The following is a 26,214-nucleotide window of genomic DNA, read 5'->3' as shown; positions in this document are numbered from 1 at the left end:
CTTTCAAGAAAATCTTTAAGATAGTGGTCAAAAGAACCACATTTATAGCAAGCTCCGCTTCTCATACGACACTCCCCAAAATGAAATTTATTGCAATGTTTACATCTAGGTTTAGAGTTACCAACACTTCTAGCACTCGTTATAAATGGAGACGAAGATCTCGGCTAGAGCGTTGAGAACTTTGTTCTTTTCTGGAATATCCCATAGATACGGTAAAACGATCATGGTCTTTCTTTGATTTCTTTGAAGTAGATGATTGTGATTTGCCCACAAATCTTTTACCAGAAAATCAGGCTTCTCTCTTCGCTTGTTTTTTTCTTTACTTAATTCCTCGACTTTGTGTACTCGATTAGCCAGTACTACAAATTCCCTTAATTCAAGAATTCCAATCAATAACTTGATGTCTTCGTTTAACCATTCTTCAACATGTTTACACATATCAGCCTCAGTCAGAACCCATTCTCTGGTATACTTACTCAATCTAACGAATTCTCGTTTGTACTAAGATATAATCATATTTCCTTGTTTAAGCTCTAGAAATTTCTTTTTGATCCAAAAATCTCTGGCTAATATACATCTTTTTGAATTCTATTTGGGAAAACTCCCATGTAACATTTTCCCTTGGCACAATAGAAACCAAAGTATTCCACCACTAGTAAGTCGAATCTCTTAACAATGATACGACACATTTCAGACACTCAACTGGTGTACATGATAATTCATCTAAAACCTTGATAGTATTTTCCAACCGAAATTCAGACATTTTCGGATCATCTTCAGAAGTAGCCCTAAATTCTTCTGCCCCATATTTACAGATTTTATCTACAGGAGGCTAACCAGTTCAAATAGTTCAGTACCTTGTGGCATGTCAAGAACCAGTTGGAGGAGCAGGAGAGGGAGTGATAAACCATAATTTATACATATTTTTACCCCATGCGTAGCACATTTTTGGATGATTTATCCTCAGATTTGGTGAATTTGATGCTCCTAATCCTTTAATTTCATGTTTTATACTTAGATGTGCATAGGAGAATAAAAAGAGCGAGAAACAGTCTGAAAACAGAGAAAATGGGCCAGCGTGGGAATTTTACATGGCCTGGACTTCCTCACACGGATAGACCACATGCCCATGTCTATTTAGCAGAGTCGACCCGGACTTACATGGATAGACCATACGCCTGAGTCTATTTAACAGCCTTGAACACGGATTGGAGAAATCACACACGGGCGTGTCCCTGTATAGCCCAAGTTTAGTCTTATTCGGAAAAGGCCACTCTTGAAGGATTTTAGGCATTCTAAATCCTATTTAAGAATACTAGAGGAGGATTAGAGGGGACACACATGGAGCAGGAGGCAAGGAATTACTCAAAGAAAGCCGATTGATCCATCTCAGAAGCCGGATTCTCTTTTAAGACTGAAAATCTCCCTTTAATTCCCTTCAAGAGTTCTTGAGTTTTCTTTATGTTTTGTTATCATTATTCTTTTGAGACGTTTTCTTTCATAAATATGAACTAAACTCCCTAAATACCTAAGGGGAATGAAACCTAAGACGAATCTTGTTATTATTTTCTGAATTGTATGATAAATATTTGACTTGTTCTTAATTATGTGCTCTTAATTCTTGCTTTAATATTCTAGGATATTGATTCAAGTATTGATGTACTTATTTAGAGGAGAAAAAGTCCCTATCTAAGAGTAGGTCTAGCATAACTGAGTGGAGTTGATTGCACGCCTAGAGATAGGGTGACAAGATTTTGCCGGATTAGGGTGAAACCTAATAAGGGAATCCATAGATTGAGTTAATACAACACTAGGGAGTTAATTAGAAAGGGATTTCAGTTAATCAACCAGGGGTTAGACGTTGTTAGCCTCGAGAGAGATAATAATATAAATTAGGGATTTCTACAGATCAAGTCAAATGAATAAATCATCTGATTTAGAGTTAAATAACAAGTGAAGTCTAGGTGGATTTTTCCCTTAGGTATTGTCCAAATCATTTAGTTTTCCAAAAAGTTATTTACCCAATTTACTTTCTATGCATTCTTAGTTTAGTAATTAGTTTAGATAAAACAAACCCCCTTTATTTCTAGGCTAGATAATAAAAAGAAAGTTAATACTAGTACTTTTAGTTCCTTTGGGTTCGACATCCCGGTCTTGCCATAAGCTATACTACTGTTCGATAAGGTGCGCTTGCCTTTGTCGTGATAATAGTTAGTTTTCAAGAATGAACATTCATAAATTATAAAACTTATCGCGTTTCGTTCACATCAAGTTTTTGGCACTATTGCCTGGGAACTAAGATATTAGGAACACTCGATTTTTATTACTTTAGCCATTTTACTTTTATTGCAATTTAAATTTTTATTTTCTTTCTAATTTTTCCTTTTCCTTTTGGCAGGATTTTATAGTTTATGACTAGAAGAAACCTATCAGGACCATTACTTTTTGACAGTGAGATCGATCGCACAGCTCACAGAAATCGAAGAGAAATAAGGCGAAGCCTATGATACACAGAGAAAGAGCAAGAGGACGATATTTCCACCACAACTGAGGAGATGACTGAAAATCAAGAAAATCTGCTACCTTCTGCAATTGCTGCTAATCCAGTAAATCAGAATCCTGCTCCATGTACTATGTATGATTATGCTAAACCTACTTTAACAGGAATTGAGTCAAGTATAGTTAGACCTGCTATTACTGCAAATAATTTTGAACTGAAACCTAACACAATTCAAATGATACAACAGTTTGTTCTGTTTGATGGTATGCAGGATGAGGATCCAAACAATCACTTGGCGAATTTTCTAGAATTTTGCTACACTTTTAAAATGAATGGTATTTCTGATGATGCCATTCACCTTCGGTTGTTTACCTTTTATTTGAGGAACAAAGCTAAACAGTGGTTGAACTCGTTACCACAAGGGTCAATCACTACTTGGGAACAAATGAACAAATTTTTCGCTGACTAAAACAACCAAATTAAGGAATGGTATATCTTCTTTTGTACAAATGGATCTAGAAACACTCTATGATGCATGGGAGAGATACAAGGACCTCTTGAGAAGTTGCCCTCACCATGGGCTGCCCTTATGGTTGCAAGTTCAAACATTTCACAATGTCCTAAATCCTTCGACTAGATAGATGATTGACGCAGCTACTAGTGGGACTATCAATAATAAAACACCTGAGGAGGCTTACGAATTTATAAAAGAGATTCACTGAATAAATATCAGTGGCAAGTCATGAGGATAAAGCCAACGAAAGCAGCTAGCGTTACTTAACGCTGATTCGGTCACCATGCTATCTAATCAAGCAGAACATTTGAATAAAAAAATTGATGGTTTACTTAGCTCTTCACAGGTTCACCCAGTAATGCAATACAATACAAATGGAGGTGGAATGAGCAATTCAGAATACCTATCTTATGGCCACAACATAGAACACGAGTAACTAAATTTTATGGGTAATAATCTTCGACCTCAAAATAATCCTTATAATAACACTTACAATGCAAATTGGAGGAACCACCCAAAATTTTCATGGAGAGGCCAAGGAAATAAGAGACAACAACTTTACCATCAAGAGAAAAAGTCGAACCTTAAGGAGATGATGTCAAAATTTATTTCAATAGTGGAAACCAGATTTCAAAACACTGAAACTGCACTTAAAATCAGCAAGTGTCGATCCAAGGACTCAAGAATCAAACTGGCTAAGATGATTTCAGAAAGACCACCAGGAAGTTTACTTAGTAACACCGAACCCAATCCAAAAGAGCATGTAAAAACAATTACACTAAGGAGTGGAAGGTGTTAGCTAAATCCGAAAAGAAGCCACTACAAGAAGCTGAAAGAGACAAAGGAGAGGAGGAAAAAACCGAAAACAATGACAATCCAATGTCAAAGAAATATAAACCACCAATCCCATATCCAGCAAAGTTGAAGAAAGACCGCATGGATGCACAATTCAGTAAATTTCTTGAACTTTTTAAACAACTTCATATTAACTTACCTTTTCTCGAAGCTATATCGTAGATGCCTCCATACACAAAATTTTTAAAAGAGCTTCTAACAAACAAAAGGAAGTTTGAAGACTTATCTATAGTGGAACTTAATAAGGAGTCTTTGGCCATACTCCAAAATAAACTGCCAACCAAACTGAAAGACCTAGGAAGTTTTACTATTCCCTGATTATTTGGTAGTTTGGATGTTGATAAGGCACTAGCTGATTTAGGCGCTAGCATTAATTTGATGCCATATAAAATGTTTAAACAACTTGGTCTTGGGGAACCTAAACCCACTAAGATGAGTATTCAATTAGCTGATAGATCTGTTAAATATCCTAGGGGAATTATAGAGGATGTACTTGTAAAAGTAGATAAATTTATATTCCCTGTTGATTTCGTTGTGCTTGACATGGATGAGGATGTTGAAGTGCCCTTAATCTTAGGTCGTCTATTTTTAGCCACTGCTAGGGCTGTTATTAATGTGGGTGATGGTAAATTAGTACTTAAGTAGGTGACGAAGAGATTATCTTTAAAATTTATGATGCCATGATATTTTTTAGGGAACAGGATGACTCATGTTATTTTATTGACTCTATTGACAATGCTACTCAAGATTCCTTTAAGGAAATCATACATAAAGACACGTTGGAACTTTGTCTTGCCCAATGAGAGGAGGGGGATGATAATTCTGAGATAGGAATTGAACTGGATTCCAATAAACCCTCCTTGAGACTAGCAGAATATGAGGGTATTAAGGTAAACAATGAACTTAAGCAAAAACCCTCTATTGAAGAACCTCCCAAACTGGAACTTAAACAATTGCCGAATCACTTGAAATATGCATTCCTTGGAAATAACTCTACATTACAGGTAATTATTACGTCTAACTTGCAACCCAAAGAGAGAAAGGAATTACTCCAAGTCTTAAGAGAGCATAAAAGGGCCATAGCTTGAAAAATTTCTGACATTAAAGGGATCAGCCCTTCTTTTTACTCCCACGAAATTTTAATGGAAGATGAATATAAGTCATGCGTGTAAGCCCAAAGACGACTGAACCCTAACATGAAGAAAGTTGTTAAAGCTGAGGTAATTAAACTTCTAGATGCTGGAATTATTTATCCTATTTCTGACAGTTCTTGGGTAAGTCCAGTGTAGGTTGTTCCTAAGAATGGAGGCATGACTGTTTTAGCCAATGAGAAGAATGAATTAATCCCAACAAGGACAGTCACAGGTTGGAGAGTTTGCATTGATTATAGGAAGCTAAATGATGCCACGAGAAAAGATCACTTCCCCATTCCATTCATTGACCAAATGTTGGAAAGATTGTCAGGGCACATGTACTACTACTTTTTAGATGGACTCTCTAGCTATTTTCAAATCCCAATAGCTCTTGAAGATCAAGAAAAGACGACATTTACTTTTCCATACAGTATGTTTAATTCCTAGAATGCTTTTTTGATTATGTAATGCTCCTGCTACTTTTTAGCACTGCATGATGGCCATTTTTGACGAACTCGTAGAAGACGTCATGGAGGTATTTATGGATGATTTCTTGGTTTTCGGTAACTCTTTCCATCTTTGCCTTAAAAATTTAAAATGAGTGTTAATAAGATGTGAGGAAACAAACCTTGTGCTTAACTGGGACAAATATCACTTTATAGTTCAAGAAGGTATTGTGTTAGGACATAAAATTTCTAGTAAAGGGATTGAGGTTGAAACCATTGAAAAACTACCTCCCCCTAATTCGGTTAAGGCTATTAGAAGCATTTTAGGACATGATGGGTTTTATAGAAGATTTATTAAAGACTTTTCTAAAATAGCTAAGCCTTTGACTAAATTACTGGAAAAAGACGTGCCTTTTAAATTCGATCAGGAATGTTTAGAAGCATTTAATACTTTAAAGGATAAACTGACTAAAGCTCCAATTATAATTCCACCTGATTGGAATTCACATTTTAAACTAATCTACGATGTGAGTGATTTTGCAATAGCTGCAGTTTTGGGACAGCGAAGAGATAAACATTTTCAACCTAGATATTATGCTAGCAAAACTTTGACAACTGCACAAGAAAACTACACCACCATAGAGAAAGAGCTGTTAGCTATGGTTTTTGCATTCGATAAATTTAGGCCATATCTAATATTGTCTAAAGTTGTTGTTTATACTGACCATTCTGCTCTTCGCTACCTTTTGACTAAAACTGATGCAAAACCTCGATTCATTTGATGGATTTTATTATTGCAGGAATTTGACTTGGAGATTAAGGATAAGAAAGGAGCTGAAAATCTCGCGGCTGACCATCTCTCCAGGCTTGAAAATTCAAGTACCAAAGAGCTAGATGACGTTGAAATAAATGATTCATTCCCTGAAGAACAATTTTTTTCTATATCTGATTCTGAGGTACCTTGGTTCGCAGACATTGCAAATTTTTTATCTGCTAACATTATCCGAAAAGGGTTGACACATCAGCAAAAGAAGCGATTCTTTGCTGATGTGAAAAACTACTTTTGGGAAGACCCTTTTCTTTTCCATATATGTGCAAATCAAGTCATTAGAAGATGCGTTACAAGGATAGAAGCATTGAAGATCTTGGAACACATCCACTCAGAATCGACTGGAGGATATTACAGTGGAAATAAGACCGCACATAAAATCCTCGAATCAGGTTTTTATTGGCCCACTCTATTCAAAAATGCCAACAGGTATGTTACTTCTTGTGACAAATGCCAACAGACAGGTAATATCTCCAAACGTGATGAAATGCCTCAGATATACATGCTCTCATGTAAAATATTTGATGTTTGGGGTATCGACTTCATGGGTCCATTCCTTAGTTTATTTGGGAATAAGTACATCTTAGTAGCTGTTCATTACATGTCCAAATGGGTTGAAGACCAAGCTTTACCTACTAATGATCCTAGAGTAGTAGTACGATTCCTTAAGAAGATTTTCTCTCGATTTGGAACACCTAGAGCAATTATCAGTGTAGGGTTACTCATTTTTGTAACACCCAATTTGATAAGACCCTTAAGAAATACGGTGTTCACCATAGAATAGCCATCCCTTACCACCCTCAAACTAGTGGCCAAGTCGAAGTAGCAAACCGAGAGCTTAAATGCATCCTAGAGAAGACAGTAGAGTTAAACAGGAAGGATTGGGCGATAAAAGTAGATGATGCTTTATGGGCTTATAGAACTGCTTTTAAGACCCCCATAGGAACATCACCTTACAAACTTGTTTATGGAAAAAGTTTTCATCTACCATTTGAGTTAGAACACAAGGCATTCTGGGCTATAAAATTTCTAAACTTCGATCCCAAACTTACAGGTGAAAACAGGTTGATGCAGTTGAACGAGTTAGATGAGTGGCGAACCAATGCATATAAGAATTCACGCCTATACAAGGAACCAATGAAGCGCTACCATGATGCTCGTTTAAAACAACACAATAAATTTGAAATGGGAGATCTTATCCTATTGTATAACTCGAGTCTTAAATTGTTCCCGGGGAAGCTTAAATCACGATGGTCAGGTCCTTTCGTAGTCCAAAATATCCTTCCATATGGCACAATAGAGGTAAGTCACCCATCACAAGGCACTTTCAAGGTAAATGGACATCGCCTAAAATTTTACAACAGTGAGAATTTCAAAGACGATAGAAAGGCGCTATGGCTCCACGAACTCCCCTAAATATACCCACAAGGTAGAGTCGAGCTTAGACTCTAAATAAGCACTTCTTGGGGGGTAACCCAAGTACTAACCTCACTAAATGGGGTTTAATTTTTCTTTAACTATTCATAGTCTAACTGTAGGAAATGTTGACATTTGATAAAGGCAAGCATGGCCTAACCACGAGCGTGCCTTAGGCCGTGCTCATACCACGGGCAGAGACATGACCATGCGGTACAGTCGTGTTAAAACAGAGTAAAAATTTTTCCAAAAATGGGATTCGATTCATTGCCATGATCGTGCGACATAAACACGGGCTTACAACACGCCTGTGTCTATAAACCATGGTCGAAACTGAGAAATTAGCACGGGCGTGGGCACATAAACACATGAGTGGGAGGAGCGAACAAATTAATACGGGTAGTCGGCACGCCAATGCCCACCTTCCGTGGATAAAACTGAGAAATTAACTCGGGCGTACAACATGCCCATGCTCACCACCCGTGGTTGAAACTGTCAAAAATGACACGACCATATGCACCAACACGCCCCAAGGAACACAGGCATGTGTGTTTTACTATTATTTTTATTTTTATCTTTGTTTCTATTTTTATTCCATTGTATCTTATTTACTTTTGAAGACCTCCATCTTATATTCTACCTACCTTTATGGTTATCATCGAATTATTCCCTTAATTCTCCTTTACAGTGGTGTCTTCTCATTTATCCCTCAGAATCATGCCTTCCTTTTAGCTTTTTCTTTAGTTCTTGCTCTCACAAATTCAAGGATATCGTCCATAATTTCAGGGTAGTTTCACTTCTCCCCCTCTCTTTTGATATTATCTTTATATTACTATTATACATCTTTGTACATTGAGGACAATGTACATCTGAAGTGTGTGGGGGTCATTTATATCATTATTAGAAAAATCCCTGAATTTTGTCTTGTTCTCATATGATCTTCTCATATCATTATTAGAATGAATTTTGATTAATTTATGATTTTTATTGATATGTCTTGAATTAAAACATAGGTATTCATGCATTGATTATTTAAACTTTAAGGAATTAGAGAATCAAGCATGATAAGTTGATTTTTGAGATTTAAAAATTTTTAGGTTGTTTCCCCAAGTTTAGGTACTATCTTGAGTTGAAATTCACAAGTTTAAACATCAAAAAGCCATAATTTTTGTGAGATATTAAGCCTTTAGAGCATATATTATTTCTTTAATGCTCACTTTTATTATTGTTTTGAGTGCCTCAATATTGATCTGTTATTCTAGAACTTGCTTGATTATGCATGTCAAGGCCACACCATTTGATTTGATATGTCAAGATGATAAAGACACTTAGGTTTAACCCACTTACTTCATAAAAGCCTACATTCATAATTAACCCTTAGTGAACCCCCTTGAGCTTAACAACCCAATCATTGATTTACCCTCAATATTAACCCATAACCCATTATTGTTGAAATCCCCTAAATTAATTTGATCCCTATTTTTGTCGAGATTTGATTTGAATAAATTGCTTAGCTATATTTTATCTTTGATATTTAGCCTATGTTATTTGACTTGTTCTTAAAAAAAAATTTACAATACATACATTTATCTTAGTAGTATTCTTTACTTTTGAGCTTAAATGTTTAAATCCATATTCTAAGAAGAAGCTCACTTGTATTCAATTGATGATTAGTTATTTTTCTAGTTACGTAATTTTTCAATTCAATGTCGATTCTAACCTTTTCTTTCAGCTTGTGACCACACCCCATAACTAAAGCTACATTACAACCCTCTAAAGACCTTTTGATTGATGTTTCATCTCAATATATAGTGGTGGAGATTTGATTTTCATTGCAAGCCTATGGTAATAACTTTTCATATTGACTATTGAGTGCTTAACTTGTTGTCCTTAAACACCTTGAGTGATTTGAGTGAATCCTTAGTAAGGATGTTAAACTCTGTGATATTTTGAATCAAAGGTAACCACTTAGATGAGGGGAGACACCTATGTTTTCATGATAAAATGCTCAACTTGGAATGTTTGAAACTTTGATGCTTTTCTAGTTGAATTCTCAATGTATGATTGCTTATGGATTAATTTGAGATATTATTGATGAGAATTATAAGTTGAGAATAATTTATTTATATTGTGAGTGATAAACCGTAATTTATACATATTTTTACCCCATGCTTAACACATTTTATGGATGATTTCTCCTTAGATTTGGTGAATTCGATGCTCCTAATCTTAATTTCATGCTTTATACTTAGGTGAGCATATGAGAGTAAAAGAACTGAGAAATGAGCAAAAAACAGAGAAAAAAGGCCAACGTGGGAAATCAGCACGGCCTAGAGTTCACCACACGGGTAGACCACATGCCCGTGTAGGTTTAACAGGCTTTGGCACTGCCTGAACCTCTTCACACAGGTTGACTACATGCCCGTGTCCCTTTGGCAAGGTCGTAGCATGATTTACATGGGTAGATCACACGCCCATGCCCATTTAACAGCCTTGACCACGACCTTAAGTAATCACACACGGGCGTGTCCCTACCGAGCCCAAGTTTAGTCCAATTCGAAAAAGGCCAATTTTAAGGGCTCTTAGGCATTCCAAATCCTATTTAAACACCTGAGGAGGCACTTAGATAGGGGATGGAGAGTAGGAAGCAAGGAATTACTCAAGGAAAGCCAATTGATACATCTCAAGAGCCAGATTCATCATCAAGACTAGAGATCTCCCTTCAAGTTCCTTCAGGAGTTTTGGGTTTTCTTATGTTTTGTTATCTTTATGCTCTTGAGATGTCTTCTTTCATAAATATGAACTAAAGCCCCTAAATACCTAAGGGGAATGAAAGCTAAGACAGATCTTGTTATTATTATCTGAATTGTATGATAAATATTTGACTTGTTCTTAATTATGTGTTCTTAATTCTTGTTTTAATATTCCGAGATATTAATTCAAGTCAACACTCTTTTTCAAAGGAGGAATAGACCTTGTCTAAGAGTAAAATTATCATAATTAAGCAAAGTTGATTGCGCACCTAGAGATAGGGTGACAAGATTTTGCCAGATTAGGGTGAAACATAATAAAGGAATCCATAGATCGAGTTAATGCAATTTTATAGTGTTAATTAGAAAGAGATTTCAATTATTCAACCAAGGATTAGGCATTATTAGTCTCGAGAGATATAATAATATAACTTAGGGATTTCTACGGATCAAGTCAAATGAATAAATCATCTGATTCAGAGTCAAATAACAGGTGAAGTCTAGGTGGATTTTTCCTTAGGTATTTTCTCAATCAATCGAATTTTCCCAAAAGTATTTTCTCGAGTTTTCTTTTTGTGCATTATTAGTTAGTAATTAGTTCAGATAACCAAACCTCTTAATTTTTAGCTAGATAATAAAAAGGAAGTAAATACTAGTACTCGTAGTTCCTTTGGGTTCGACAATTCGGTCTTGTTGAGCTATACTACTGTTCGATAGGTACACTTGCCTTAATCGTGATAATAAGTTAGTTTCAAGAATGTTTCATTTATAAATCTTTAAAACCTATTACGAATATCACGTAATCAAGTTTTTGGCGCCATTGCTGGGGAACTAGGATATTAGGAACACTCAATTTTTATTACTTTAGCTATTTTACTTTTATTGCAATTGCAATTTTTATTTTCTTTTCTAATTCTTCATTGCTTTTCTTCTGACAGGTTTTTCTAGTTTATGACCAGAAGAAACCCGTCAGGACCACTACTTTTTGACGGTGAGATCGACCGCACAGTTCGTAGAAACCTGAGAGAAATAAGGCGAAGCCTAAGATACACAGCGGGTGAGCAAGAGGACGATACTTCAACCACAACTGAGCAGATGGCTGAAAACCAAGAAAATTCGCTACCTCCTGTGATTGCTACTGATCCAGTAAACCAGAATCCTTCTCCACGCACTATGTATGATTCTGCTAAAGCTAATTTAATTGGAACGGAGTCAAGTATAGTTTGACCTACTATTGCAGCAAATAATTTTGAACTAAAACCTAACACAATTCAAATGATACAACAGTTTGTTCAGTTTGACGGTTTGCAGGACGAGGATCCCAACACTCATTTGGCAAATTTCCTAGAATTTTGCGATACCTTTAAAATTAATGACCTTTCCGATGACGCCATTCGCCTTCGGTTGTTTCCCTTTTCATTAAGGAATAAGGCGAAACAATGGTTGAACTCGTTACCATAAGGGTCAATCACTACTTGGGAACAAATGACCAAAAGGTTTTTATTAAAATATTTTCCACCGGCTAAAACAACCAAATTACGTAATGATATCTCTTCTTTTGTGCGGATGGATTTAGAAACACTTTACAATGCATGGGAGAGATACAAGGATATCTTGAGAAGATGCCCTCACCATGGGTTACCACTCTGGCTACAGGTTCAAACCGTTCATAATGGCCTGAATCCTTCGACTTGACAAACGGTTGACGCAGCTACTGGCGGAACCATCAATAATAAGACACCTGAAGATACCTATGAATTTATAGAGGATATGTCACTAAATAACTAACAGTGGCAAGTCATGAGGACAAAGCCAACGAAAATAGCCGGCGTTTATAACATTGATACGGTCACCATGCTCTCTAATCAGGTAGAACTCTTGAATAAGAAAATTGATGGTTTCCTTAGTTCTTCACAGGTTCACCCAGTAATGCAGTGCGAAGCGAGTAGAGGTGGATCAAGTAGTTCAGAATACCCACCTTATGGCCACAACATGGAGAACAAGCAGTTAAATTACATAGGTAACAATCCTTGATCTCAAAACAATCCTCATAGTAATACTTACAATGCAAGTCAAAGGAACCACCCAAATTTTTCATGGGGAGGCCAAGGGAATCAGAGACCACCACCTCCAGGCTTCCAACAACCACCCTACCAACAAGAGAAAAAGTCAAACCTTGAGGAGATGCTAACAAAATTCATTTCAGTGTCAGAAACTCATTTTCAGAATACCGAGACAGCACTCAAAAATCAACAACCATCAATCCAGAAGCTCGAAACTCAGATTGGACAGCTCGCCAAGTTGATTTCCGAACAACCACAAGGTAGCCTACAAGCAACACTAAATCTAACCCAGGGGAGCAACTCAACGTGATTTCCATTCAAGATAAGGAAGGGCTAGTTGCAGAACTAATGCTGGAAATGGTGGTAAGCAACGGTAAGGATGAGGTAGGCCGTAATGAGCCAAAGCCAATAATTACAAAATATAAACCTCGTGTGCCATAGCCCAATGCGACAAGGAAAGACCACTCAGATGAATAATTTGGTAAATTCCTTAAACTTTTAAAGAAAGTACATATTAACTTACCATTTATTGAAGCCCTTTCGAAAATGCCAAACGCAGTCAAGTTTTTAAAGGAGCTTCTAGTAAATAAACGGAAGTTAGATGAAGTATCGCATGTGGAGCTGAACGCAGGCTGTTCAGCCATTCTACAGAATAAGCTGCCCAACAAACTAAAAGTTCCAGTTAGTTTTACAATTCCTTGTTTAATTGGTAGCTTAGATGTTAATAATGCGTTGGCTGATTTAGGGGCTAATATCAATGTTATGCCTTACAAATTGTTTAAGCAAGTAGGTCTAGGGAAACTCAAACAAACTAGGATGAGCATTCAATTAGCAGATAAAACTATCAGATTTTCTAGGGGTATTATTGAAGATGTACTCGTTAAAATTGACAAATTTATATTCCCAGTTGATTTCGTTCTTCTAGACATACAGGAGGATAGCAACATCCCTTTAATTTTAAAAAGGCCCTTTTTAGCAACCGCTAGAACAATTATTTGGCTGTAATTCGAATAACACATTAAAAATCAAAGGTGATTGTACAAATCATTTGGCTAAAACTAACCATATGGTACAACCTTCTTTGCAGTAAACAGGTTCGAAGAACATACATAAGCCAAACAACAACAAAGAACCCATCCATGAAGAACGAAGCTTACAAATTGAGGAGTTAGATGAATGGCAGACACATAAACTGAGAAACCACGATAAACCAAAACCACACCATGATGAGCTTAATTCCACTAAAAATCAACTTAAAGTTGGAGACAAAGTACTACTAGATGCAGCAGATCCTCGAATTGCCACTTCTGAACCGAATGAAGAAACCCCTCTTACGGTAATTAGTATTTTTCCATTCGGTACGGTCGAGGTAAATCACTCCAAATTTGGCACATTGAAGGTAAATAGTACTCGTCTTAAACCATATCTTGATAAAATTGATAGCAGGGATGAGGAGTGTAAACTCCTCGATCCACCATAATCACACACCAGAGAGGTAAGTCAAGCGTTGACTATAAATAAGTGCTTCTCAGGAGGCAAAACGAGCACTAACAGTATTAATTGCTTTAAATTTTAGTTTTTAACATCTAACGTACTAACCGAATCATTGAACACAGGCTTTCTAAAGCCCACACGGTCAGGCACACGGGCGTGCCTTAGGCCGTGTGAAAACAGGACAAAATTTTCCCAACACGGGAAGTAATAAGTCACCACGGTCGTGCGACATGGCCGTGGGAAAACTTGCCAAAACAACATGAGCGTGCGACACGCCCGTGCCCTCCACTCGTGGTCGACACTATCAAAACCAACATGGGCGTGGACCTATGTACATAGGTGTGGGAGAAGCGAACAAAGCAAGACACGGCTGTGTGACATGGCCATGTACACCCACACACCCAAGCAACACGAGTGTGGACCAAATGTCAAATGAGCCCAAATTCAAAATTCGCGAAATACACGAGCAAAAATTAGGCCATACAGGCGTGCCCTACGGCCGTGTGCACAAAAATTTATATAAATCCCTCACTATTCATCATCTCCCACCCCAAAAATCCCTAACCCTAGCTGCTGTAACTTCATACGCCCTATCGCCCATGCCTGTGCGCCGCCTACAACACCATTTTTGACAACCCAAGCTCTTCCCTTTTGTGTTTGTTTACTCTTTTCTCTCTATTTTCTTCAATTTTTTTGTTTACTTCATGATTTATCTACTCTATTTGCCTATTTTAAATGAATATTTATAGTTAGAATAATAGAATACTTTTTCTCTTTATAAGAATTTTTTCATTTTAGTTACCACATTATGCTACACTCTTCCATTTTTCTTGTTTCCATGAAATTTATGCTTACACACATGCATCCATTCATTAGATATTCACGAAACATTATTTTCATAAGTCTTATTTTCATAACTTGATATATTTGCTTAATTATTTTAAGTTTTATCTATTCATATTTAGTTTTGATTTTCCATACTATTTTTGAGATGTGTCAGTTGAACTTTGATTTTTGTTTCACTGCAGATATACCATGTCATCTTTACTTGGAAAGAAAATCATTGTCCCTGCCTTCTAAAAGAGGAAAGGAGTAGCATCATCCTCATGTCCCATATCGAAAAACCGACACCCATTCCTTCAGTTCCCACCAAGAAATTCAGAGAAACTTTTTCAGATACTTCGGGCCCGACCTTTAGGTGTGGGATGCTGCATTGATTGGACCGCGCTTGAACAAGTTCAGTTGGCTGACGATGTCCGAGCCCTCCTGACAACTGATCCACGGGAACTCTTCTTTGCGACCATCGAGCCGACATACCTTGATCTTACACTTGAACTTTGCTTGACCTTCCATGTTAAAGATGTCATGATCAACTTCGATGACCCTGGAGCAGTCAAGTTTCATCTTGGTGGTTTAGTCCACCAGTTGAGTGTGCCAGAATTTGGTATCGCTTTGGGCCTTTATACGGAGAAGTTCATGGAAGATAATGAGCTCAACACCCTCCATCGCCACATCCACTACTCCCCTTCAAAGTGTTGGAGGGCTTTGGTCCCCAGCTCAGCTTCCTACGATCCCAACCGCTCCAAGGCATCGGCTCTCTCTCCCTCATTGAGGTACCTATACGCCATCTTGGCACACACTTTGATAGGCCAGTGAGAGAGCACTGACATCGTCAGCACTCACGACGCCTACTTTCTATGGAGTATGGCGAATGGGCATGTCTTTGACCTCGCCCACTTCATTTCCCTTGCCATTCGCCACCAGACGGAGTGGCATCAGAGGGGGGTCATCTCCATTGGCCCATACATAACTTGGTTGGCTTGACACTTCGGGCTCCTCAACACAGCGGCCCAATCATCCTCCCTCACACTCATTGGCCAGATGTCCCCACAGGGCATCTTGAGCATGTTACATATGAGGATGATCGAGAAGTGCCGAGGAACCCACCCTTCTCAATTTTGCCTCACCAAATCAGCTGGGGAGGAAGACCCCAAGGGCATTACTAATGATGTCCCTCCACGTAACGAGGACCCACCGTCTCAGCCACTACATCCTCATCGTCTAGTTCATGTGGCGGCTTCATGCGTTGACTTCTCTGAGCACCTTACTCGATTCGAGCAGCAGTGTTTTCGGCACTTCGATAACATTGATGCTACTCTACAGCAGATTTGTCAGCACTTCCACATCTCATCGCCACCCCCACCTTGCGAACCATTTAGTGATGAAGAAGTTTAAAAACTTTTATTTATTATTTTATGTTGTTCCTTTTATTTTAGTTTAAGACTACTTTTTATTTTTCTTTAAGCTTATTTTTATTAGGTTTTATAATTATTATTTTACAATTTTTAATTTTGGCAATTTCATTACGAGTAATTATTCTTCCTTATATATTTCCTAAAAAAGTTCCTGATTTTATCATAGTTATGAAGAGCTCCAAAGCTCACTATTACTTAGAAACTTGAAACTCCACTGGGAAAGGTTCTCCACGACTACCATGCCCTACTCGACCATGACCAAAGCCAACTTGAGATATAATATTCTTTTGGTGCAGCGTTTGTGGAACCTAACCTCTACCACCACCGGAGTATCCTCCTCCACCCTCATCATTGCTTTCGTCGTTCATTCTCCATGACTCTAATTCAAGGAGTCCATGCATCATTCATGAAGTTTCACTTCTCTCCCTATCTTATGATTATATATCTATCTTTATCAATATATATCTCTTTGTACATTGAGGGCAATACACATCTTAAGTGTGAGGGGGTCTTCATATCATCATTAAAAATCCCTAAATTTTGTCTTATTCTCATGTGATCTTCTCATGCCATGATTAGAATGAATTTTGATTAATTTATGATTTTTATTGATATGTCTTGAATTAAAACTTAGGCATTCATGCATTGATTGTTTAAACATTAAGATATTAAAGAATCAAGCATGATAAGTTGACTTTTGAATTTAAAATTTTATAGGTTGTTTCTCCCAAGTTTAGGTATTATCTTTAGTTGAAATTCACAATTTTAAACATCAAAAAGCCGAAATTTTTGTGAGATTTTGAGCCTTAAGAGCATCTATTATTTCTTTCATGCTCACTTTTATTGTTGCTTTGAGTGCGTCAATCTTGACTTGTTATTCTAGAACTTGCTTGATTATGCATGTCAAGACCACACCATTTGATTTGATATGTCAAGATGATAAAGGCACTTAGGTTTAACCCACTCACTCCATAAAAGCCTGCCTTCAAAATTAACCCTTAGTGAACCCCCTTGAGCCTAACAAACCATTCATTGATTTACACCAATATTAACCCATAACTCATTATTGTTAAAATCCCCTAAAATAATTTGATCCCTATTTTTGTCAAGATTTGAATTGGAATAATTGCTTATCTATGTTTTATTCTATTTTGTATTTTGACTTGTTCTTAAAAAAAAATTCATACTTACATATTAGTTGTAATTCAGTATTGTTGAGCCGCAGTATCTAAATTCCATCATCTGAGAAGAAGCTAACTTGTACTCAGTTGATGTTTAATTACTTTTTCAAGTTAGGAAATTTTTCAATTCAATCTCGATTCTAACCTTTTCTTTCAGCTTGTGACCACACCCCCTAACCAAAGCCACGTTACAACCCTTTAAAGACCTTTTGATTGATTTTCATCTCAATACATAGTGGTGGAGATTTGATTTTCATGCCAGCCTATGGTAATGACTTTTCATTATTGACTATTGAGTGCTTCATGTATTGTCCTTAAACACCTCGAGTGATTTGTGTGAATCTTTAGTGAGGATGTGAAACTTTGTGATATTTTGAGTCGAAGGTAAGTATTTAGATGAGGGAGACACCTATGCATTCATGATAAAATACTCAACTTGGAATGTTTGAAACTTTGATGTTCTTTCAGTCAAATTCTCAATGTATAATTACTTATGGATTATTTTGAGTTATTATTAATAGGAATTATAAGTTAAGAAGAATTTATTTTGATTGTGAGTTGAGGGTTTTGCTTGAGGACAGTCAAATGCTTAAGTGTGGGGGTAATTGATAAACCGTAATTTATACATATTTTTACCCCATGCTTAACACATTTTATGGATGATTTCTCCATTGATTTCGTGAATTCGATGCTTCTAATCCTGTAATTTCATGTTTTATACTTAGGTGAGCATAAGAGAGTAAAAGGACTGAGAAATGGGCCAACGTGGGAAATCAGCACGGCCTAGAGTTCACCACACACCTGTGTAGGTTTAATAGGCTCTGGCACGACTTGAACCTATTCATATGGGTTGACTACACAGCCATGTCCCTTTGGAAAGGTAAAAGAACGATTTACACAGGTAGATCACATGCCCGTGCCCATTTAACAGCCTTGACCACAGTCTTAAGTAATCGCACATAGGAGTGTCACACGGGCGTGTCCCTACCGAGCCCAATTTTAGTCCAATTCAAAAAAGGCCAATTTGAGGGTTCTTAGGCATTCCAAAGCCTATTTAAACACCTAAGGAGGCACTTAGATAGGGGACGAAGGGTAGGAAGCAAGGAATTACTCAAGGAAAGCCGATTCATCCATCTCAAGAGTCGGATTCATCATCAAGATTGGAGATCTCCCTTCAAGTTCCTTCAGGAGTTTTGGGTTTTCTTATGTTTTGTTATATTTAAGCTTTTGAGATGTTTTCTTTCATAAATATGAACTAAACCCTTTAAATAACTAAGGGGAATGAAACCTAAGACAGATCTTGTTATTATTATCTGAATTGTATGATAAATATTTGACTTGTTCTTAATTATGTATTCTTCATTCTTGTTTTAATGTTCCAGGTTATTGATTCAGGTCAGCGCTCTTATTCAGAGGAGGAATAGACCCTATCTAAGAGTAAAATTGTCAAAGTTAAACGGAGTTGATTGCGTGCCTAGAGATAGGGTGACAAGATTTTGCCGGATTAGGGTGAAACCTAATAAGGGAATCCATAGATCGAGTTAATGCAATTCTAAGGTGTTAATTAGAAAGAGATTTCAATTATTCAACCTAGGGTTAGGCGTTATTAGTCTCGAGAGAGATAATAATATAACTTAGGGATTTCTACGGATCAAGTCAAATGAATAAATCATCTGATTCAGAGTCAAATAATAGGTAAAGTCTAGGTTGATTTTTCCTTAGGTATTGTCTCAATCAATCGAATTTTCCCAAAAGTATTTTCCCTCTGTGCATTCTTAGTTAGTAATTAGTTTTGATAACCAAACCTCTTAATTTTTAGGCTAGATAATAAAAAGGAAGTAGATACTAGTACTCCTAGTTCCTTTGGGTTTGATAATTCGGTCTTGTTGAGCTTTACTACTATTCGATAGGTACACTTGCCTTAATCGTGATAATAAGTTAGTCTCAAGAATGTTTCATTTATACATCTTTAAAACCTGTTACGAATATCATGCAATCAAGGGGTTGAGGATTTTGCTTGAAGACAAGCAAATGCTTAAGTGTGGGGGTATTTGAAAAACCATAATTTATACATATTTTTACCCCATGTGTAGCACATTTTTGGATGATTTATCCTTAGATTTGGTGAATTTGATGCTCCTAATCCTTTAATTTCATGTTTTATACTTAGATGAGTATAGGAGCATAAAAAGAGCAAGAAACGAGCTGAAAACAAAGAAAATGGGCCAACGTGGGAAATCAACACGGCCTGGACTTCCTCACATGGGTAGACCACATGCCTATGTCTACTTAGCAGAATCGAGCACGACTTTCACAAATAGACCACACGTCCGTGTCTATTTAACAGCCTTGAACACGGATTTGAGAAATCGCACACAGAGGTGTCACACGAGCATGTCCCTGTCGAGCCCCAGTTTAGTCCTATTCGGAAAAGGCCACTCTTGAGGGCTTCTAGGCATTCTAAAGCCTATTTAAGCACACTAGAGGAGAATCAAAGGGGACATGCATGATGTAGGAGGTAAGGAATTACTCGAAGAAAGCTGATTGATCCATCTCAGAAGTCGATTCACCTTCAAGACTGAAGATCTCCCTTCAATTCCCTTCAAGAGTTCTTGGGTTTTCTTTATGTTTTGTTATCATTATTCTTTCAAGATGTTTTCTTTCATAAATATGAATTAAACCCCCTAAATACCTAAGGGGAATGAAACCTAAGACGGATCTTGTTATTATTTTCTGAAATGTATGATAAATATTTGACTTGTTCTTAATTATGTGTTCTTAATTCTTACTTTAATATTCCATGATATTGATTCAAGTATTGATGTGCTTATTCAGAGGAGAAAAAGTCCCTGTCTAAGAGTAGATCTAGCATAATTGAGCAGAGTTGATTGCACGTCTAGAGATAGGGTGACAAGATTTTTCCCAATAAGGGTGAAACCTAATAAGGGAATCCATAGATCGAGTTAATGCAACACTAGGGAGTTAATTAGAAAGAGATTTCAATTAATCAACCAGGGGTTAGACGTTGTTAGTCTTGAGAGAGATAATAATATAAATTAGGGATTTCTAAGGAATCAAGGTAAATGAATAAATCGACTGAGATGGGGTTTCAAAATCGAGTAGTTAGGGATGACGCACTACCTCAAGTGATGTTCAGGATTTTGGAAAGGGTCGCTGGGCCTAGTATTAGACTGTGGGCTATGGGTCGATTACTGAACGACTCAGGTGTAATGAGTCTAAGATATTAAGAGGTATTGCTGGAGTGGCCCCCAGTGTGGCTGAATATTTGATCGAGGCCATAGAAGGGATCATGGAAGACCTCGATTGCACCCCTGAATAGAGACTAAAAGGTATAGTATCACAACTAAGAGACGAGGCTTACTAGCGGTTGCTTATTGTCAAAGAGGGCACTCAAGCCGATCGTTTGACCTGGGAGTTTTTCAAGACTACTTTCCAGGCTAAATATGTGGGTGCCAGCTATGTGGATGCCTGTAGGAGGGAATTTTTAAATTTAACTCAAGGAGATAAGACAATGGCTGAGTCCGAAGTTGAATTTTTGTGACTTAGCCTTTATGCACGAGGGATGGTGGCAACTGAATATGAGCGCTGCGTTTGTTTTGAAGACGGCTTCAAAGATAGTCTACGGGTTTTAAAAGCTTTACAGAGGGAGCAAGATTTTGCTGCTTTGATGGTGAAGATAGCCGAAGATGTGAAAGGCACTAAGTGCCAGAACCGCGAAAAGGAAAGGGGTAGGAATAAGAGGGATTCAGAGCCCTCGAGCTCATTAATGAGGCCTAAGAAAAAGCCCAGAGTTGATGGGCCGATTAGAGTTGAGGCCCCTGTTGCTGTTACTTGACCGCAGCCCTATGCTGATTGTGGGAGGTGTCATCAAGACGAGTGCTGGCGAAGGATTGGGGCATGTCTTAGGTGTGGATATTTGGAGCAACATATAGAATATTGTCCACGGAGGCCCTATCAGATGCAAGCTACTAGTACGGATACTGTTTAGTAGCCACCGAGAGGCCGTGGTCAGGCTAGGGGTGGAAATGGTTTGGGCTGTGGTCATGGAGCGGAGGGTAGAGGTACTGGTTATATTGAGGCAAGACAGCAACACTAGTTTACTGCATGTCGCCGAGAGAACAGAGACACCCCAAATGCTAATGCGGGTACGTTCCTTATCCATAATGTACCTTACTCTTCACTGATTGATGTTAGGTCTATGCATTCCTATATGACATTATATACTTCAAACCTCAGGCAAAATGTGGTAGTGTTTTGGATTTAGAGTACGCAGCGGGAGCGTAGTAGTGTAGTCTGTGTTTTACGATTGATCTGATAGTTGGAAATTTTGGGGACGAAATTTCTTTAAGGAGGGGTGAATTGTAACGGCCCGAAGTTTGGGCCTAGAAGTATTAGGTCTTAAGTGTGGGTACAATTAAGAGACTGACATAAATATTTAGTTGTGCATGAAAGTGACACAATTGTGCATCTACTTTAGTGGTTAAGTGTTCTGAGTGTTCTAAGAAGTGTCTGGGAAGTCATGGGTTCAACCCTTGGCTTCCACAAAATTTTGCTTTTTAAGGATAAAATCCCTATCTTTGGCCAGTTGGGTTATAAGTTTATTTTGGTAAAACATGACAAAATAGGCCTGCTAGTCTAGTGGATAGTGGTGTGTAAAGTGTGCTAGTGGTCTGAGGTTCGAATCCCTACTTGTGCAAATGGAGATTATTTTTGCTGGTGGCCTTGGGAGGAAGTTGTGTTTGACCGAAACACAAAGAGTTTGAATAGATTTAAATGGGTTGTTGTTAGCCAAATTTGAAGAGATGGATGGGAGGAAATTTAGGAGAAAATCAAGCAATTTCAAATTTGCCTTGTACGGGCCATGTTGGCCTCATGGGCCTATGGGTCCCACAAGGAATCGCATAAAAGTGTGGTTACTATTGGGCTAGGCTGTGTAAACCACACGGCTAAAGCCAATTTGGGCTATGTGGGCTATACGAGCGTGTGGGCCCACATGGGCCCACAATATGGGCCGTGGGACCAATACCATTGATTGATTGTTAAGGTTGCACGGGTCGCCCAAGACAACTGTTGACCTACTATTTGGCCGGTAAGTGTACCTGGACCCTTATTTTTGGTAAGATGACTATTTTACCCACTATGTGATGTATGACTACTTAAGCATGCAATTTTTACTGTATGTACATTCATATCATGTTGCTTTGCATGGGTAAGGATATATGATTTTGGAGGAAGTGTACTGAAAGGCTATAAACCTATTACTGGCAGCTCTGCTGCAAAAACTGTTTTAGTGCCGTAACCAGTACGACTTGGTGTGTAGGGTTGGGTGGGTCGATTTTATCCTCAAATGGTGTGTAGGTATGGTCCGGATATGGTGTGTGGCGGATGGATTGGGTAGGATTCTATGTTTGCATACAATACTAAAATGGGCTAAGGCCCAGATTGCCACTGATATTGTAATGGGCTTAGGCCCAGACTGTTACTGCTACTAAAAGAGGGGCTAAGGCCCCTAACTGAAACTAAGGGCTTAGGCCCAAATTGTGTTTACTCTAATTGTATGCTTTTATGGGATTTCACACGCTGAGTTTTCGTAAACTCACCCATTTGTTAACTTTGCAGGAAATCCTCAGGCTTTGACGGATCGAGGCGATGGATGACTCAGAGGTGGCCACTCAATGAGTTTCTTTTAATATTATAATTAAGACTTTATTTTGCATTTCATTATGTAATAAGGCCTCTATAATTTTTTTATTTTTGGGGTTTATTTATTTTTGATTTATATCTGCTAGTAGTAGGATGTGGGTTTTCAAAAGATATGCATGATTTACCAAAATACCACGAATATGCAAAACTGTTTCAAAAGCTTTCGCGATAAACAAGATTTTTGAATTAATAAGTTTTAAAGTGAATACTTTTTGATAGTGGTGCAAATTTTAAAATCATTTTCCAGTTCACACAAAAAGGCTAAATAAACATTGGGCATTTCAAACGATTTCACACTTTACGAAAAACACTTCAATGTGACATCGCCAGATCCAGCTATAATGTTTAGGCCAGGTTTGGGGTGTTACAGTAACAATCTCGCACACTTAGTGCCATTTTAATAAATCGAAGCTATCTCGGTATCGCACACTTAGTACCTCATATAGCCGAAGCTATTCCAACTCGCACACTTAGTGCTATTTGTTGCCGAAGCTATTCCGAACCACACACTTAGTGCCGAACATAGTCGGTTATCATCATGCTCAAATCGTAATCAAATATTTATACAATTTATGCATTATCAAAGCATTAAAACATAACTATAACATCATTTACCACGTACGAACTTACCTTGTACTCGAATTTGACGATTCGGATTGTTTACTCGATAATCTTCGATTTCCCTCGATCTAAATCCGAATTCCTCTTTTCTTTATCTATATGTATTCAAAATTTTCCCTTTTATTCAAAAAATCATTCAATTTAATCCTTAAACACATATGCAGGGCATTTTACAAATTAGCCCTCACATTTTCACATTTTAACAATTTAGTCCCTAATTCACAAATCACAAATACACAAAATTTCTTTGCACACATTCCTAGCCGAATATTGATAGTGTTCATATAAGCCCATATTTTTCATTTATTTCACATTTTAGTCTCTCAAAATCTCATTTTTATAATTTAGCCCAAATTACTCAAATTCATCAAAAATTCAAAGACAAAATATACTAACCAAACACATAACTTCCATCTTCCATCAATTAACATTTCAAAACTTACAAAATCAACAATGGAATAATTCCAAATCATCATCAAAATCAGAAATTGAAACATGGCTTTATAGAACACAAAGCAGCGATCGCAAAAACATAGAAATTATCTAAAACCGAGCAAAATACATACCTTAATCAATAATTACAAGTGCCAAACCCTAGTTGTGTTTTTCTTTTTCTTTTATTTTTGGCAAGCATGAATGATAATGGCCAATTTTCATGCTTTTTTATTTTAATTTTCATTATTAAGCCATTTACATTTTTAACCTTTTCATTTTCATTATAAAATTACATATATTAAGGTCGTTAATATCCATTAACCATATCAATGGTATAATTGGATCATAAGGACCTCTCCTTTAATAAGACATAACAATTAAGCACTTTAACAAATAGTAGACCACTTTTATATTTTACGCGATTAGGTCATTTTATCAAATTAAGCACACAATTAATAAAATTTCCACACGAAACTTTCACACATGCTTAAACACATACTGTAAACACAAAAAATAATATTAAAATATTTTTCTGACTCAAATTTGTGTTCCCGAAACCACTATTCTGACTAGGGTCTAAACCGGGCTGTTACAATTGAATTCAATTCACATCTTACGCAAAATAACCATTTTGCCCCTTTACTTTTCATAAATGACAATTTTGTCCCTAAGCTCGGAAAATGAAATTCATGCAATTTAATCCTTATTTCAAGCCTAACCAAATTTTATATGTTACAATAACACCCGATGAATTTCACAGAAATCAAAATTTTTCCATGGTTTTTCCAGTTTTTTCAATTTAGTCCCTAAATCATAATTTCATTAAAATTCTCTTTGTAAAAGTTTTTTATCTATCAAAAACCATTCATTTTCTACCATAAATTTCAAATTTTAAGCATTTACATCCATGGAAAAATTTCTATACGTTGATATATTTACAAATTAATCCCCAAAATAGATAGATTAAGCTATTCTGAACTTGAAAATATAAAAATTACTAAAAACGAGACAAGAATGCTTACCTAATTAAGCCAAGAAAGCTTGCTTGAATGTTTTTCTCTTTCCTAGGGTTTCCATGTTTTAATTTGGGGAAGAAGATGAAAATAAGATGATATTTTCTATTTAATTTAATTATCATCTTTTAATTTTTCCACTTTCCAATTTAGTCATCTTCTTTTTCTAATTTTTCATGGATGATTCATCAAAAATATCTACTAACTCCATTTAATGGTCTAATTTCCATATAAGGACCTCAAGTCTTGATTTCCATAGCTATTTGGTACTTATAGCTACTAGAACTCAACTTTTTCGTTTCATACAATTTGGTCCTTTCCATAATTAAACACATAGTCAGTAAAATTTTCTTATCAGAATTTTCATATAACATTCCTATCATAATGCAAACCATGTAATAATTTTAAAATAATTTTTATTTCTGACTCGAATTTTTGGACCTGAAACAACTGTTCTGGTTTCACTAAAAATGGGTTGTTACAACTGTCCCCCTTAAAAATTTTCGTCCTAAAAAATTTTACTAGTAAGAAGGTTTGAGTATTGCTTTCTCATGGTATCCTTCGGTTCCCAGGTAGCTTCTTCAATCCTATGTCGTTGCCATAGAAATTTTACTAAAGCTACCTTTTATTTCTTAATTGTTTTGTCTCTCGTGCCATGATTTTAATCAGTTCTTCATTTTAAGTCATGTCAGGCTAAATTTCTACTTCTATCGGAGATATAGCATGTGAAGGATCTAACTGATACCATCGTAACATGGACACGTGAAAAAAATTAAGAATTCTATCAAGCTCTGGTGGTAATGCCAATCGATATGCGATAGGTTTGATTCCTTTTGTAATCTCAGACGGTTTGATGAACCATGGACTCAATTTTCCTTTACGGTCAACCTGGAGAACTTTCTTCAAGGTGATATGTTTAAGAATACCCTATCACCGACCTGAAATTCTATTTGTTTTCGTTTAAGGTCAGCATAAGACTTTTGAT

At 36.9% G+C, this 26,214-nt stretch overlaps 2 non-coding genes across 2 annotated transcripts; both read right to left on the bottom strand.

The window, feature by feature from the left end:
* Positions 1-2,976: 2,976 nt before the first annotated feature.
* LOC121208929 (small nucleolar RNA R71) lies at positions 2,977-3,083 on the bottom strand. Its single transcript, XR_005904050.1, has one exon. It is a non-coding gene; the product is annotated as a small nucleolar RNA R71 (small nucleolar RNA).
* Positions 3,084-11,976: 8,893 nt separating this feature from the next.
* LOC121209128 (small nucleolar RNA R71) lies at positions 11,977-12,083 on the bottom strand. Its single transcript, XR_005904245.1, has one exon. It is a non-coding gene; the product is annotated as a small nucleolar RNA R71 (small nucleolar RNA).
* Positions 12,084-26,214: the final 14,131 nt, after the last annotated feature.

This window comes from Gossypium hirsutum, chromosome A10, assembly GCF_007990345.1.
Source record: "Gossypium hirsutum isolate 1008001.06 chromosome A10, Gossypium_hirsutum_v2.1, whole genome shotgun sequence".
Lineage (NCBI taxonomy): Eukaryota > Viridiplantae > Streptophyta > Magnoliopsida > Malvales > Malvaceae > Gossypium > Gossypium hirsutum.
The sequence above is the reverse complement of the archived record's forward strand: the minus strand, read 5'-3'. Positions and strand labels throughout refer to the sequence as shown.